Source organism: Ixodes scapularis, unplaced genomic scaffold (assembly GCF_016920785.2).
Source record: "Ixodes scapularis isolate PalLabHiFi unplaced genomic scaffold, ASM1692078v2 PGA_scaffold6__148_contigs__length_123643588, whole genome shotgun sequence".
Taxonomy (NCBI): Eukaryota; Metazoa; Arthropoda; class Arachnida; order Ixodida; family Ixodidae; genus Ixodes; species Ixodes scapularis.
The window spans coordinates 89,797,480-89,814,234 of record NW_024609881.1 but is presented as its reverse complement, the minus strand read 5'-3'; the positions used below and the strand labels follow the sequence as shown (position 1 = coordinate 89,814,234).

The 16,755-nt window shown below is 40.8% G+C and overlaps 1 protein-coding gene across 1 annotated transcript in view; it reads left to right on the top strand.

Annotated features, from left to right (window-relative positions):
• Positions 1-1,119: 1,119 nt before the first annotated feature.
• Positions 1,120-16,755, top strand: part of LOC8028603 (sodium/calcium exchanger 3) — a 54,751-nt gene continuing 39,115 nt past the window's right edge. The window contains exon 1 of the mRNA XM_029981093.3: positions 1,120-1,444. The gene's annotated coding sequence lies outside the window, so the exon portion shown is untranslated. The remainder of the gene's footprint in view (positions 1,445-16,755) is intronic.

Below are 16,755 nucleotides of genomic sequence, written 5' to 3'. Positions count from 1 at the left end.
GATTGGAATCACTTTCACCTGATTAAATACTACTTATCGACAATGGGGTGTCCCAGGGTGCCTTTATGTGCGCTTTGCTTAGGGTGGAGACATCTGGTCATTTTGTCCCGCACGTTTATTTTTCTTTGTTGTTGAAAGAGCGTGTCCCTGCAGGCGTTTCTGGCGCTGACTGTACTATGGCGACATTTTGTTTTCGTCAATTTCTTTGCATTTTACCCGTGAGCGCGTGCTGTCGGCATCGTGTACTACAAAGGGTGGCATCACCCTAAACAGAGGGACATTGAGGCACCCTAGGTTGTCCGGGGCAAGGACATACGAACACGATATCCTAGGATGCACATTATCTAATTTCTCCATTCCTTTCCCATTCATAAAATAAAAACCTGCTTCCGTTGCTGATTCATTCTGATCAAGAAACTTATATATACATAGTATATATGTATTGTGACATGATGCATGGGAACTTGAAATGCTGCATAATCTCGCAGATCACAACCCTACTTGTTAAAAAAAAGTTATATGACTGTTTTCTGATAAAATTTATATACCGCCTTATATGTTTACAGAACAGATCATAGGAGAAAATTTTCTGTTTTCAACAGGGAATGCGAAAAGACAGTACTTTAATGGTTGTGGAACACAAAAAAAAATCTCTCCTTCCCGGTGGAATTATGAATTGAAAGTATGAAATTATGACTGATTTTTAATAATTTCACCTAATTCAACCTGCCGAAATTTACCTTCCTCAACATTTACCTCAAACAAGTGCCGTTATCTTAAATAAGCGTCCCACGACGTGGTATTCGATGGGGAGGCGAGATCATATCAAAATCGTATTGTACGAAACAGCACGAATCGCAGACGACGAAACCACCTTGTGCGCGCTTCCACAAATCTCAGCATTCCGCGCGCTTGGACCATATCCCAGAGTTCATCCTGTGTTAGTCCTCCCTCCTGTCTCCTTTCTCTTCTCCCCTCCAGCTGAGAAGAGAAAATTCAGAGACAAAACAAATTGGCGGCGACTGAATGAAGCAAACGAAGCCGGCCCGTCGTCGTCCAACAGCGCCGACTCGCGGAGGCCGCAACCAGTTTACCTACTTTTTTTTTCCTTCTTATCCTTTGATATTTACGAGTCGCCGTCACACGCTTTTTGGCGCGGCTTTTCCATCTTTATTTGCTTGCTTTTTCCTCTCCGGTTCCTCTCCCCACACTTCGGCTACCCTTCGCTTGGCGCGGCGGCAGTCTTTCTGTGGGGCGTTGTGTGTGTTGGTGGAGTTTGCGTGCGTGCTGCGCCGTGGAGCGAGCCGAGAATTTCTGCTGCCACCATGTTTTAGCCGGGTTCGCGGTTAGCAGACGAAGTTAGCAGACGACGCGGCGCAACGGTCGTTAGTGGTGTGTTGCAGACGGATATACCCCTCCTGTCGTCCGATTCCGTTCCCATAAAGTGAGTAGATAGATATACTTTTTTTTTCGCTCGTATGTTATCAGATTGCGGGGTAGTTGGCTTGTCATAAACACGGAAACGGGCGCCGACGACGCTGGGTGCCGAAATTTAGTCGAGATCCATTTCCCGGATCGTTTACGACACTCCAATAAGGTGCCGGTTCCGGGGTGTGGGTGTGGTCAACGACAGTGGTTGACTTCACGCAGTGCTTGACGCACTCGCGTTTATCACTTGATGACTCCATGTCCGCGTGTAGTGACAATGGAATCTGAGTGGCGTTGCACGTGCCTGGTTTCATAACGTTCTTTTATGGGCAGTGAATAGCTTGGGGTTGTCGTGTCGGTATGCGGCAGTAATCCCTGACGCCTGTTGGATAACGATTTCGACCTGTTGGTCGGCCATGGATGAGAACGTCCCGTCTGCTTCGAGCGGGCGTAAAGTTTTGGGTACTACTGTTATACGTGCTGGGGGTCTGTGCTTGGATACATACAGGGATGGGCAAAATACATGCAAATATGTATCTAAATACAAATACAAAATACTTTGTTAAAAATGTATTTAATTAAAAATATAATTACATTTCCAAAAAAAGCATTTAAGTACAAGATACAAATACAACCAAATGTATTTAATCTCCTCCAAATACTTTTCCAAATACATTCCTCAAAATTTGCGTCAGCGACTTCAGGGCACCTGCTACGGGTTTCTGGGTATCTCATTTTAATTTTGCATCGCATACTCGGGAGTTATTGTGCGAGGCTCTAGTAATGTAATAGAAATATAATTACAAAAAAATGTAATCAGCCTGGACGTAATAGGTGCAGAAAAGTACAGAGCTTCAAGTAGCTTTTTTGTCGATTACATTTTGGTGTAGACCAACAAAGAACCGAGACGAAAAGACGCGCAGCACTAATTAGGTAATTTTTTATTGTTGCAACTCGCACCAGTTACGAAAATCTGAACGACCCACGCATTTAGAATGTTCCAGGCAAAAATATGGATGGAAATCAGGCTGAAAAGCATCAGAAGTTGTCACAGGCACTTATTTATCCAGTCTGCCCGTGAACGTCGATTTCGTCACTATCTTGCCCTGGATTAGCACCGTAATCACAAAGTCACTAAACGCTTGTGCTTGATTGAGAGACACTGCATTCGGTGCAGAACGTAGTTTTCTTCCTGCTCTGGACAGTGACAATAAATTGGAGGGATGTATTTTCGCGCACAAAATTGTATTTAATTACAATTGTATTTGAAATACCCATGTTTTAGTATTTAAGTACACACGTCAAATACATTACCCAATTTGTAATTAAATACAAATGCAAAATACACGAAGTATTTGAAATACGTATTTCAAATACTTGTATTTGAAATACTGCCCATCCCTGGATACATAGGGACGAGTTATTAACTTATATTTAGAAACCTAGCTGTAGTGCTTTCTCTTGCTTTGTATGTAACAAATATATAAATATTGCTGTAACACGCAAAGAAGCTTATGAGTGTCTTACTTTTTTTCAGTTTTGCATATAACATTGATGTGTTTATATACTGTAATTTGAAAATGTTTACGGTTTATGTGAGTGTGCGCTAGGAATATGGTATATACTACCATTGTTCAATGCTGAGTACAAGAAATATGAATGTTGTAAGTGATAAAATGCTTATAATCCTTTTTTCTTAAGATTTGTTCTGCTACAACCATTATGACTTGTCAAATGTTTTGCCCAATGACCCAGTGAAAAGTCGTTTCAAATTTCAAGAGCAATATTTTGACAGTTCGCTTTGTTCGTTTATTAACTTTTCCTAAGCGTGATTTTTTCTGCCCTTCGTATTTTATGTTTATTTAAAGGTTTATGCTCATGCAACATTCTACTTATAAACACCGGTTGTTTCTTTCACAATTATATACCATTAGATGTAAATTTTCTCATTTTATAAAGCATATATACAGTCCCACTAAGTACATCATATAACATCGACATCTTTGTGAGAAAAAAAAAGGAATACTGTATTACGTTATCTGTGATACAATATGTCAATTTACAGTGGGCATGATGTAGTATTGTAGGTTAGATATTACATGCATCCTGGCATATCTGGCACACGCCCATCTATGCGCCACTGTTCGTGTTATGTCATCAGTACACACAAGAGGTGGACCCAAATTTTGCTCCAAAGACAGCAGCGACTACTTTAACTTTTATAACTATATATATATATATATATATAACTATATATATATATATATATATATATATATATATATATATATATATATATATATATATATATATATATATATATATATATAATTTCTTTTTTTTTTTTTGTTTTCAGTGTTTATTTTTCTTCGAAGTCGGGGGTGTTTTTTGGGGGAGTTTATTTCTCGCATAGATTTTATGATTTTCGGTATCAATATTTTGGTGTCGGAAGCCGAATCGAAGTTGATTGGGGTTTAAGTCGAAAAAAATAGGACACGGGCATGGGGTTCTCCAGCGTCCGGGACACCAACGCAAAGAAAAAAGCTATTTTACCCGAGAACAAAGCACGAGCTAGGATGTATTGTTCTGAAGAAGGAAGAAGCCTCGCGGGTTGGTCATTGCAAACTGAGTTCTTAATCCGCATAAATGAAAGCCGTAGAAAAAAAAAATTGTTCCGTAAATTGTTATTATTATTATTATTATTATTATTATTATTATTATTATTATTATTATTTACATCTTCGACAAATTACCAGACGTTTTTAATCAACTCGATTCTCTACGATCTTTAAAAAAGCACCTGAAAAAAATGTGCTAGAAACCATGTATGCATTTTTTTTTTTTTTTTTGCGAATAACATTTTGAACTCTTTGGACCTTTCTTCAGTTGGTGATGAATTCACATAGGCATTTGTTTGTGTCTTTATCCGTGTCTATGCTGTGAGTACTGTATATTTGTGTATCCCTGAACGCATCTGTAGATCTAAATTTGTGTATATATATATGCCTCTGAGCATCTTTGTGTGATATATGCTTGTATACACATATCCGTTTTCTTTTTTTCCCAAACATTTACTTTTTTTATTACTTTTTGAAAGTGTACATTGATTTATCCATGTGTTTAAATATTGCTTTGCCATGAAGGATGGTATAGTGTAGTTATAGCAATAATCTCTGTGCTTCTTATTTTGCCATTTGTGAATTATTTCAAATATCTATACTGACTGCCATTTGTGAACTATTTCAAATATTTCTACTGACTGCCATTTGTGAACTATTTTTGAACTTCTAAACTGACTGCTATTAGCATACCAAGAACGCCCGTCTACCACTCACATTGGGTAACATCATTGCTGGGTCGTGTCACACAAGCCAACCCTGGCTTCGACAGACCCGAGTCTAACATAATGAAAAAAATCAAATGCTGGAATAAAATATTATTATTATTATTATTATTATTATTATTATTATTATTAAAGTACCTCCAATTCGGTGTTTTTCGAGTATCTCCGATCTTGGTGAAGGCTGTCTCGGGACTTAATTTTCAAAAATTAATCAATATTTTTGCACAAAAAAAAAGGACAAAACAAACAAACAAACAAACAAACAAAACAAAAAAACAACGGAACTTTATTTATAACATATGGACGTATCTCGTCATGCCTGACACATCTACTCACCTGCCACGTAGACATACTACAACATACTTCAGTTTTGCATGTTACTTGATCAGACTACCGGACAGATACTCCGACTTTAGCGTACTCAAAAAGCAGTTTCACTTTCGACAAGCACCCTAGCGGACATAACATGTGTTTCCCCTGGCGGTGGGCACATTAGTTCTTGATTTGTTTCAGTTTCGGAGGTGTGAACATAAGATCTGACCGGTACGAAGCGCCTCGACTAACTTACCGTCATCAAAGGGCTTTAGCGCCAAACTTGCGCCAAAAGACTGATCGGACCCCCAACCCAAAGTAAACACGTACGCAGTCGTTGTATCTAATTCACGCATCGTGTTGTACCGACGTCTCGAACGTGCAGGCTCCATATGTCCTCCGCTTAGTAGTATCTTCGACTTGTTTCTTCAACAGGCTCAACAAGACCGCCATTAGCTTGGCACAGACGCCATAGGCGGAGGGCAAGTTCGTCTGCTTTTTGCACAGGGGTTGCGATGATGTGACAGAATGTCGAGCCCTTATTGGCTAATTGGAAAAAAAACAAAATGGTGGGTAGACCAATTAAGGTATCTAGAATTGAGGTCTACCCCCAATCCTTTCATTGAAAGCCAATCAGAGCTCGGCATCGTTCTGACGTCACCACAACCCCTGCGCAAGAAGCTGACGAACTTGCTCTTAGCATACACTGAGTTGATGATAGCGATCAAGGTTGCCAGGCGGAATTTCGAAAAAGGGTCTACTGTTAACTTTTCTAATGGAACTGTTCGCTTTCGTTCGTCGGAGTAAAACAAACAGCTCCGGTTGCCCCAGTGACCCCCAGCTCTAGAGTTTAAGCACGTCTTTCCAGTTCAGCGTGCATCACGCTCTGCATACCATCAGGTGGTTTTATCTCTAACTTAATTCAGCGAGTCCGGCTATTTCCGAGAAAAAGAGGCTGTTAATGGCGCAGAGTACGCGTCGTAATTTCTGAAGCGAGCGGGGAAAGTCGCTTCGCCTAGATTGGCTTTCTCCTCATTATAGAATGAGTCAACTTCCTTTCATTTGGCTCAAGGTTCGTTCCGGGCTGCTTGGTATACCCATATTTGTGCGTGTTGTCTTGTCTTGGCTACTTTTTTTTTATGTAGTCTGAGACGCAGTATGGTTGAAAGCAAGGACCGAATGTCAGTTTACTTTAGTTACAATGCCTAACATTTAAGGTCCCCCCCCCCCCCCCCCCCCCCTTGCATATGCCTTTTTTTTTTGCAAATTATGACTTGCTTTTGAGTACTTTTAACGGACTCAAGTATCCTAAGTTTGATCGCCATGATGTGTGCTCAACTGCTGAGCGAGTGCTGACGGCGTGCTTGCACAGTTCTTTTGCCAAGTGTATTCCGCACCCTCGAGACTGCCGGTCTTAGCAGCCTATTAATCTGAGCTCGTTCTGAGCACGCGCTCTAAACGTCGCCCTGAAATATGACATCCAGTGAATACGCTCCGTAGCAAGTTGGTGAACTTCGTGGTAAGTAAACTATTCATATTATGCGCACTAGTTTAATCGTGAGTTCGTATAGTAAGTGACTTGAAATGTGTGTAGTGCAATGTATATGTGTCGCTAATATATTCAAGTAATGTATAATATACTGCATGAAAAGCATTGATTGGTAAAGTATTCTATGCAATATATCAACCTTTTGCGCTTAATGTTGCTTTTCGTAGTAATTGTTTTGCGATGCAGTCGATTTGGTATACATATATTTCTTGTTTTTCTTTTTAAATTAACTTAATGTTATAAGTATATCGTTTTGCGTAGATTTTACGCTTGTTAGATTTATAGATTTATAATATAGATATAAAATGTACACTTTAAGTATAAACGTGCGTGAGATCGGAAAATATATCAATCTCTCATGGGATATGTTTAGCATTGTGTAATAAATATAAATTTAACTCCGTATGCACGTGCATAAAATTACAATATTTACACAAACGTATTTTATACGCTTCGGCTCATCTTCCAAAAACAATTTCGATGCACGTGTACGCAAAGTTTTACGTATAATTATATACGCGGGAACAGCTAGAGTTAAACTGAATTAAATATTGAATTAACTGAATTAATTAAATTAAATAATAAATACATAATAAATTCACAGCCTTGTCATTTTCGGACCTCCCTCTATAAGTAGACGCTTTCCGAAATTGTGAAATGATGCATAGATTATGCGCAGCCGCCATTAGTTGGCCTCAACGCTTCCGGCGCGAGGCCCGTGATTGGTTCCGAGTTGACGCCGAACACTTCCGAGTGCACTCCGAATGCTGGCGGAGCGCTCGTGTCCAATGCGTGCTCACAGTGCATGACCAACTAATGGCGGCCGCACATAATCTATGCATCATTTCGAACAGAGTCTACTGCAGTGACCGGCTCGCCCAAGCGCTTTGCGGGAAAGTATAGACGCTACAAATATCATAGAGTGTAGAAACGTATCACTCTTGACGTAAGATAAGATGCAAACACTCGACGATGGGAGCGTTCGCAACCGTGCCCAATTTCATCACACGAAACCGGTACACATCAGAACGACAGAGAGGGGTCGATATACAAACAGATATACATTAAACACACGTTACATTACACACAGATTACTGGCGACTCCAGCGAAATCGACGGCACCTAACGGCTAGAACATAAAGTTGTGACGGCAGGTTTACTCTCCATCCTTCTCGAGCAAACAATCAGAAATGCACAGTGCCTGGCGGTCTAAAGACAAAGCCGTAAATGTAAGTTGAAAACACGCGATGAAAACCACGTGTTTTCACGCAACATACACATTACACACGCGTTATACATTATACAGATTATACGTTACACACAGTACACATTGTACACATGTTATGCACACATTGTCAATTACTCGCATATATTATACATACACATATACACCCATATATTGTACATTAGACACTACACACATTCCATTAGACAGATTTTATATTACACACTATACCCACGTTAAGCCACACAACATTGCATCACGGAAATGTAAACACTAAACACTACGCAGGAATTACATTACGTGCATATTTTATTACGGGTACATTATTCACCATGCATTAGACACATCCTATACATGAAACAAACACATTATAATGTGCACACACATTATACATTGCACACACCCAAACAGGCACGAGTTTAATAACAAACATAGACGTAGGAATGACAAAAAAAAATCTATTACACAATAGGACACAGAGCGCGGGTTACCCCAGTTCCTGCGGCTACATCGTCGATCCACAAAACGACAGCCGCATTTATTGTAGCATGTCACCCGCTTTGTCTCGCTGCTTATTTCTGTATGCACGATTTTTTTTTTTTTGGTCTTTCTTTTATGTCGCCCTTGGCAGTGTTCGGTTCCGCTTGACCTTCTTCACAGGCCTCGGATTACGTGACTAGGGGTAATATGGAAACGAGGGAGAGAGAGAGGAGGAGGGAGGGATGTACGAAATCCGCCTGGTGGTTACGGAAGCGGATCGCCTTGCATTGCTCTTGAAATGGCAGGCGTGACGGTAACGGTATAACACTAATGCGGTAACCGTAACCGTGTCTGGTTGGGAGGGACTGCTGTGGGAACGGCGCTGAATCTCTCCGTGTTCTCATTCGGATGAGAGGAGATGCATAAAAAGTCTACTAAGAGGTGCTGAAGGGTAGGTATATACAGATTCGAGGAATCCAGGTCAAAACCCTCGCTCGATACGCCTAAATATTGTCTTTGTTTTTTTCATTGTAAAGACCTCATAGTATTTGCATCGGTATAAGAAGCACCAAGTGAAGTCTTTGTTCATGAATTCAGAGACGCGCAACGCAAAAGATGAACACGGTGAGAAGGAATGCATCACAGCATTGACTTTCGACCGAAGCTAATAGACATAACATCTACAATAGACTGACGTTTATTATGACACACATTTTCTTTTTTGTAAACATGATTAACCAACTTGTTTAAGGTACCATCTGGAAGAATTAGAGGTGGAACCATAGTGGTTTTTCCAAGTGCAGTAATGGGACATTTACGTATTTGGCTGAAACGAAATGAAAGTATTTGAAGGCCTGAATTATTCTCAGACCCACAGAATATTTATTATAACTGTCAATATGCATTCGTAGATTCCAGTTTAGAATGCGTCATGTAATAAAACGTAGACTCGATACATTTGAATATGATCGATAATCAATTCTATGAAGCGCTCAGCCCCGGTACGGTCAAACATTCAAACACCTATAAGAAAGGTGCACACACACATAACGAGAAAAACATACAAAATTTAATCTAAACTAAAAACACAAAAAGAAAACTGAACTAGACACACCTTTTGTACAATCACAACAACTAGTCACAAAAAAAAATCGAAGGAACTAGCCTAGTTTTGTCAAAATTTTACTTACCTTTTACTGAGGCTAAATTCCACGAATTTTCTGCATTTATATGTGGATGGAAGGATCGACACGAGAACATGCCACGGTATCAAGGGGGTAATTAACCTGTTACATGAGTTTATATATAGCTAACGCACGTCGTACACAGGATTACGACGGAGAGAGTTGGAAACGATATGCCCCACAACTCTGCCACGCCAAAAATTCACCGTCGAACAAAGCACAATGGGTCTTTCGGCCTGATGAAATATTGATAGATATTTCTCTAGCGTGACGGCATGCGAATGTGTATATATATATACACGACAGTCAAACGTGAGCGTTATTCCGGAAGTACTCAGTACGGAAGGTACGCATACATCACCGTATATACTGCTTACCTGTTTTTGATTTTTTTTATTGTCTTTTATGTTTATTGTTTCTCCTCACTTTTGTTTTATGAACCCAATGCGCGCAGACTTGTACGGCTCTCACTGCAAGTAATCAAATAACTTGTAATCGATTACATTTCTGAGTAATTCTGTAATCATTGGAAAACATATTTAAGAAATTAATCCCAACAGTTCTTTGATTACGTTTGAAAATACTGAAATTACTTCATTATTTTTGCCTATTTTTGTTTCAGCGAGGCTGTTTATGCCTAGGGTTCCGTGGATTTTTCGTTTGTGTCAACAAAAACTCAGAGAGGGCTGGCACCGCCCCCTCTTTGTCGACGCTGCAAGCGCTTGCGTGCCTAGTTTCCATTCCTTCCGCCGGGAGGCGCTCCCGTCACGCGTGTCTTGTTTCCTCCGGCCCCTCGGGGCGGCGATAGTCCTCGACATGTGTGTGCGCACCTTTCGTCACGATGACCACCGATCGAGGCAATAAATGTGTTAGTATACCTTGTTCAAAATCCTGTGTCCCGTTTGTGTCGCGTGCTAAACAGCTTTGCTGGTCATCTACCTTTACAGAGTGGAATGGCTCAGGATTTTTTTTCTGTAAAGGCGCCCTTTGTTTTTACACATTTCTTTCAGATTAATCCTGGAACCAAGTCTCTTTACTCTAGCGCTGCCAAGCCTAGACAGTTACCATAGTTACCATCTGTGGGTCACGTGACGACAGAGGCAAAAGTCACTTCGAGCTATGATCGACATTGGTGACGTCGGTTACTAACCACTGATCTACTATAACCACCGGTCGGCCATCTTACGTCACCCGCTCTGGCGCTGCCAAGCCTAGACAGTTACCACGGTTACCATCTGTGGGTCACGTGACGACAGACGCGAAGATCACGTGACCACAGCCTTGACAACGCTTCAGCGGGTGACGTATAAGGTGGCCGACCGGTGGTCGCAATCGCTCAGTGGGCTCGAAGTGGCGATCAGCGATCCAGCAAATCGCCATAGAGATCAGTGTTACTAACAATCACGTTGGAGTAACCGAGAGGCCAAAGCACAACGAGAAGCCAGATTGAAACGGAGAAATTTCGACATGGTCAAAACCAGGCATGTATGACGAGCGAATGGCCGTTGTACGAGCGTTGAAGCGTAAGGCAATCGTCATGGAAGGCTGGTCAGAGGGGCTACCGGAAGCTACGCTCTGACAGGCTTCGGTATACCTGCTCAAGGTATTCCCACTTAAAAAAACAACAAACGAAGACCTATTTTCTCGAGTAACTGGGGAGAGCGCTTCGGAAGCAGCAAAAACTTTCGTTTTCTCTTGAAAGATGTGAAGTGTTCAAAGATATCCTACAATGTAATTGATCATATCAACATTCATGATAGAGTGAGGGCGTATAAAAAAAAAAGCTGACTTAACGATAATTGTTTGGCTTTACACTGGCCTAAGTGCCAGTGGGAAGTCCGTTTCGATCTGCATGAGCATCGTGCCGGAGTGCGGTCGTGTATCACTACAGCGTGATGCACGCTAAAGACCCCAGGATGGCGGTTGTACGTACTGGCTAAATTTCTCACCTACAAAGGAGACACCACGCGACCATTGGCATGACCGACTTCCCGCTGGCTAAACAAACACACAACACAATAACAATTTATTTTATAGATTTGATTTAAACAAAAACCAATGTCTCAATTTACTTTAGTACCCACATCTTTTTAGGGCTATTCATGATACGATTAACGTTTCTTTTATGCGTACCTGGTGCAGGAACTCTAAATTACCCCTTTATCGCGTTTCTTTCTTTTTCCTTGTTTAGCTGGTGACATAAGCGTTTGGAAGGGAGAGGGCGTGGCACCGCTAATCGTAACGAAACGTTAAATATAAACTAGTAGTAATTAAAACAAACGATCAAATACTTTTAAAACGATCGTTCTAAAAGTATTCAATCACGCTTTAGTATTTTCAAGTTTATAACTACACTTCAGTCACAAAGTTGTCATAATGTCCTATACCCTTAAGTATTCTGGCCTGAGATCAAAACAAACGACGTGACTCATTAGAGTAGTGAAACATATACCGAACCCCTCCAAGAGAGGCATCTTTTTATAGATAAGTTAAGACATTTTTAATATTCAATCACTACCGCTGGGTACCACAAACTCCCTGCCATTGATTATACATCTCTCGCACGTTCTTATTCAGAGATACCATAAATGTTTTTGTTTCCCACCATCATCCGCGATGTCCCACGGGAAACAAGAGGTAGAGCGCAAGACATGTCTTCGACTGGAGAATCAGAAAACTGAATACCCTCCCTCTGGCTTGAGCCGCCAAAAACAGACATCATTGTCTGAACGCAACTAGAGGCTACACACGCAACGTCCACTTTGAACAAGCAGCGCAAGCGGGACCAGACAAAACAAACGTATACCCTCCTTTTCGAGACACGACAACAGAAACAAGAAAAAAACAATGGAGGACCCAACCAGTTAAGTCAGAGGGAGCTTTGGCACGAGCACGTCACGCTCCGAATCGGTCCTTCTGACTTTTTTGTTTCGTTGTCTTTTTTCATCTGTGTTTTTGTTCTCGCAGGGTTCGGCTGTCACTTTTGTTTTTTTAAATGGCAGGCTTCCTTCGCTCGCCTATTTTGGTCAGCTGCTTGAAAGAGCAACAGCAGCAGCAGCTGCTGCAGCAGGCGCATCAACGTATCTTGCCCTACAAAAGCATCCTGTACTTGTTGTTCTCCCTGTGTTGTCGTTCGTTTTATATTGTTTGGAGTCTCGGCGAGCGGAAAAAAGAAGAAAAGGTGGTTGTAAAAGGAGATCGGCTTTGTTGGGGTCTCTCACGGTCGCTGGACAGCTGGCTTTCAAAGCGCCGCGGCGTGCAATCGTGTTTCTAGACCAGACCGGCTCCAGGGTCAGCGAGAGAAATTCCCGGTATGAGACGCGCCGTGGATCGGCCTCTTGAGATGCTTCGTTGAGTGTACAATACTTTGCGCGTTCCGTTTGTTGTGGAAAGGAGTGAAGTTTGAATCCGCGCGTACACACGATTAAAAGATTCGACGCGTACACGTGTATTCTATACTTACGGACCGTTTACCCTCCCTCCATCCCGCGGTGCACTTTGTTCTGTTAAAGATTTACGAGGGCATAGTTCTGTTTTTTTCGTTGTTTTTTCTGACCTGATACGGCGATAAAACAAGTTGTTCGTCCCGCGTTCGCGTTTTTCTCATTTTTTTTTTTTCTTATTCTTCTGTCTCGGTGGTGAAGACCGTTCCAATAATGGGCATCTACGCGCTACCGTCTTTACCTGCTGGGCTGTGTGACGTGTTCTGAGCATGCGCAGTGGCTACCTTCTTGCGGAATATCACACGCTGCGCACGCGCCCACAGCCCAATGACTCGGCAATTTTTGCCCGATTGACAAGAGCTGGAAAGGTGCATATGTCCAGATGCACTAAAGCGTCCGATTTTTATCGATCATTTGGGATCTCTTCACACAACTAAGCATTAACAGCACCGACTAAACAAAAGTGTCAGGCTTTTTTTAATGAATATAAAAATTAAGGACGGGAAATCGATCGATTAACCTACCAATTAATCGATTAAGGCTTTAATTGCGATTTCTTTCTAAACCGGTTAATCAATCAAGTTTTAACAAACCAAACGAAAAAAAAAAACGCTTTTCTCACGCAGACGTGTACGGGTATATCGGTAGGAAGGACGAAACCTTAGGTGACATTTTAAATTAAAGTACACCGTAGGGGCGAGATTTGTAATTCCAGATATGTGCAGGAGGATAGGTGTCCCGTCCACTTGAACGTCGTCCGAGTGTCTGTTAATCGCAGCAGAGGTTATTGTAATCAATCAAAGGAGGTCATTCTTTCTTGCGGAGAGTATCAACGAACCCCTTTCGCCGTGTGCAGCTGAAGTAGGAATCTGTGCGTGTGAGTACTTTTGAACTGTCCTCAACTACACATCGAGATTAATTCATAGTGGAAATTCTGTACCGTGCCGTTTATCACATATGTGACAAAAGCAAAAAATAAAATGCCATGTAAATTTGACGTTCTAAAAATATTATTAACGATACCGATTAGTCGATTAATTAATCGATTAAAAAGTTCCGATTAATCGGATTAGAACTGTTAATTGAAGCGCAGCACTAATTAAAAAAATATATGTGCATTTCGGCTTACCCAACGGTTTGGGTTTGCTTCAGTTCAAGAAAACAAACCTTACATATGTAGACTTCGATTTTTATTGTAACTGTTGAAGGGTCAGTATAAAATTAACGTAGGGAAATACATAACTGTTTTCTACTGGCTACGCCACCCGACAAAGGCACTGACTTACCATTCTATCTTACGAACCACGCATGAATGGTTTTAAGTTTTCCCTTTTTTCTTTTCCCTCGGACAGCCTAGTGGAATGGAATGGGCTTTCTTACGATATTACTAACCAAGAATCTGCTGGTGCATTCGTTTAACCTCTGTGTTCCAAGTGATTGTGTAACTATTTTGTATTTTTACATCTTCTTTTGTACGTAATTACACCTTGACATGATTCCTCCGATGGAATCAGCATTATTTGGAAATGAGAAAATAATTACAAAAAGTCGTGACTGACACGAAACCTCCCGCCATGCAAGGCTATTCATTGACTTTTTACTGCGATTTCGATTGTTAATGTATACAGGGTGTCCCCCCAAAATATGTTTACAGGGTTTTCTTTACCGCAAAAATAAACGGTGCATCGCCGAACGCTTATTCTCTGCCTAGATGCAGCGCAGGAGGTTCGAACCATATGTCGAAGCTCCAGCCCTAACCGTTATCTTAATCAAAAGTTATAAGTAATTTTCTGAAATGTTTAATGGAGAAAACGGGGACCACTTTCGCTTGTGTGAGCCAACTAACTGGTGCCATAGAACTCCGTGTAAGAGGTTCATTGGCCCCCATTTTCCCATCGAAAATTTCAGGAAATCGCTTATAACTGTTGACTAAGGTAACGGTTGGTGCTCAAACTTTGGTATCTAGTTCAGACCTCCAGCGCTACATTTGGACAGAGAATGAGCGTTTGGCATGCATAGTTCATTTTCGCGGTCAAGAAAGCCCTGTCACGTGACCATGTCATGTGACGCAGAATGTGTCTATGGGCGGCATAGACACGATTATATACGAACATTTTACGCTAAAGAATGTTGACAGGGGTGACCAAAACGGGCTACGTGTCATTATAACATCACGTGAGAATGTGAAGTCACATGACGTCACGGTTAGTATGCAGTGTGATTGTGCGTAATTCGTGTGCAGTAGAACAGATCGAGGAACCTCGATATTTTCGTAAACCAAGTGATTGTAAGTCCGTTTTAAAGTAATTAATAAGATTAATGTAACCTATTTTGGGCGCGGTTCCGACGTTTCAGTAGAGATTTCTGGCTACCAGATTTTGTTTGTGCTTTGCTCTTTCTTTGTGGTATGAGAATATGCTTTATCGTTGTAATTGAACTAGAGTAATGGAAAGCGGTAACGCTGTGAAGTACCACGGACATAGTCATGCATGACTATGAGGCTATCGTAATCCGAGCCTGTTTGAAACGTGATGCTCGTGTCGAAGTATTTTTAACAAGCAGTATCTTGGGATGCTGCATGTTAAAGAAGTGCCAAGCTGTGCTGTAAGGTTCCAAATCACATGCTACCTCACCTTTAATAAGTGATCTTCAGTGTCGGCGTCGTTTTTTTTTTTATGCTCTCACATTTTGTGTCGTTGTAATAATAAAAATAAGAAACTACTTTTTTATGTAGAGAAAGAACAAAGAATCAACTGTGAACTTTTTTTTTTTTAAATTAAAAGTCACTATTTGCACGAAAGAACCGTTAAGCTTGAAGAAGTTAAGCCAGGTTCTCCTTTTCTCTGCAAAAATATAATTATAGTTTCAATTTTGTTTTTGTAACGTTTACGAAGCTGTATGTCGTACATTACTAATGGCATATTTACGCTTAGAGATCCACACTGGAGAATGAAAAATTCTAATATGAAGGGAGAGCTAGCACCTGTACATTCAAACACGTGCTTTAACACTCCTGTTACAATGGCGATGTGGAATGGCTCAAATGCATTTCAAATGACATTTGAGCCATTCCGCATCGTTAGAGCCGGTTCCTCGAATCTCTTTTTTTTTTTTTTTTTTATCCAGATAGCATTTTCAAATGTCAAATGTGATATGAGTATGACGTGATACTCTTCTAAATCAATGTAACTTGGATTGGCATTCCTGTTTGGAGTAATTTAATTGATCAGCTAGAATAATTAATTTGTTTTACCAACCCCAAACTTAAACTTTTTTTTTTTTTTCACACTTCGACGTTTTTGAGCATAAAAGTTCAACATACTGTATATGTGCGAATATAAATACTGGAATGATGTTTACCCCAATGCAAAGAAAAAAAACTAGGAAACTTTTTTTCTCACTTGGTTACATAGTTATTAGTTTATTATTATTATCAAATATATTAAGTATACAAAATCTAATCATTCGATTAGAAATCGACTCAACAAATATATTACCTATCGATCCAAGCCAAATTTATTCAGGAACACTTTTTCGTTTGTTACGTATTGTATTGATAAATAAAATAGCATATTTACCAACAGGCTTCAATAGTGCGAACGTGTCTGCCTTTCTAGATAACACTCTTCCTCTTTCACGCTGCTATTACATTAAACGGGCTTAATCTCGTAACCTAGAGCCACTACATGAGCTACGCTTAGAGTATGGGCCCTCCGTTCCCCGATCTGCTACTGGGTGCCGCCATTTTGGTGCTTAGAGGAGAGCAGACGCAACTGTCGGTCGTCACAAGT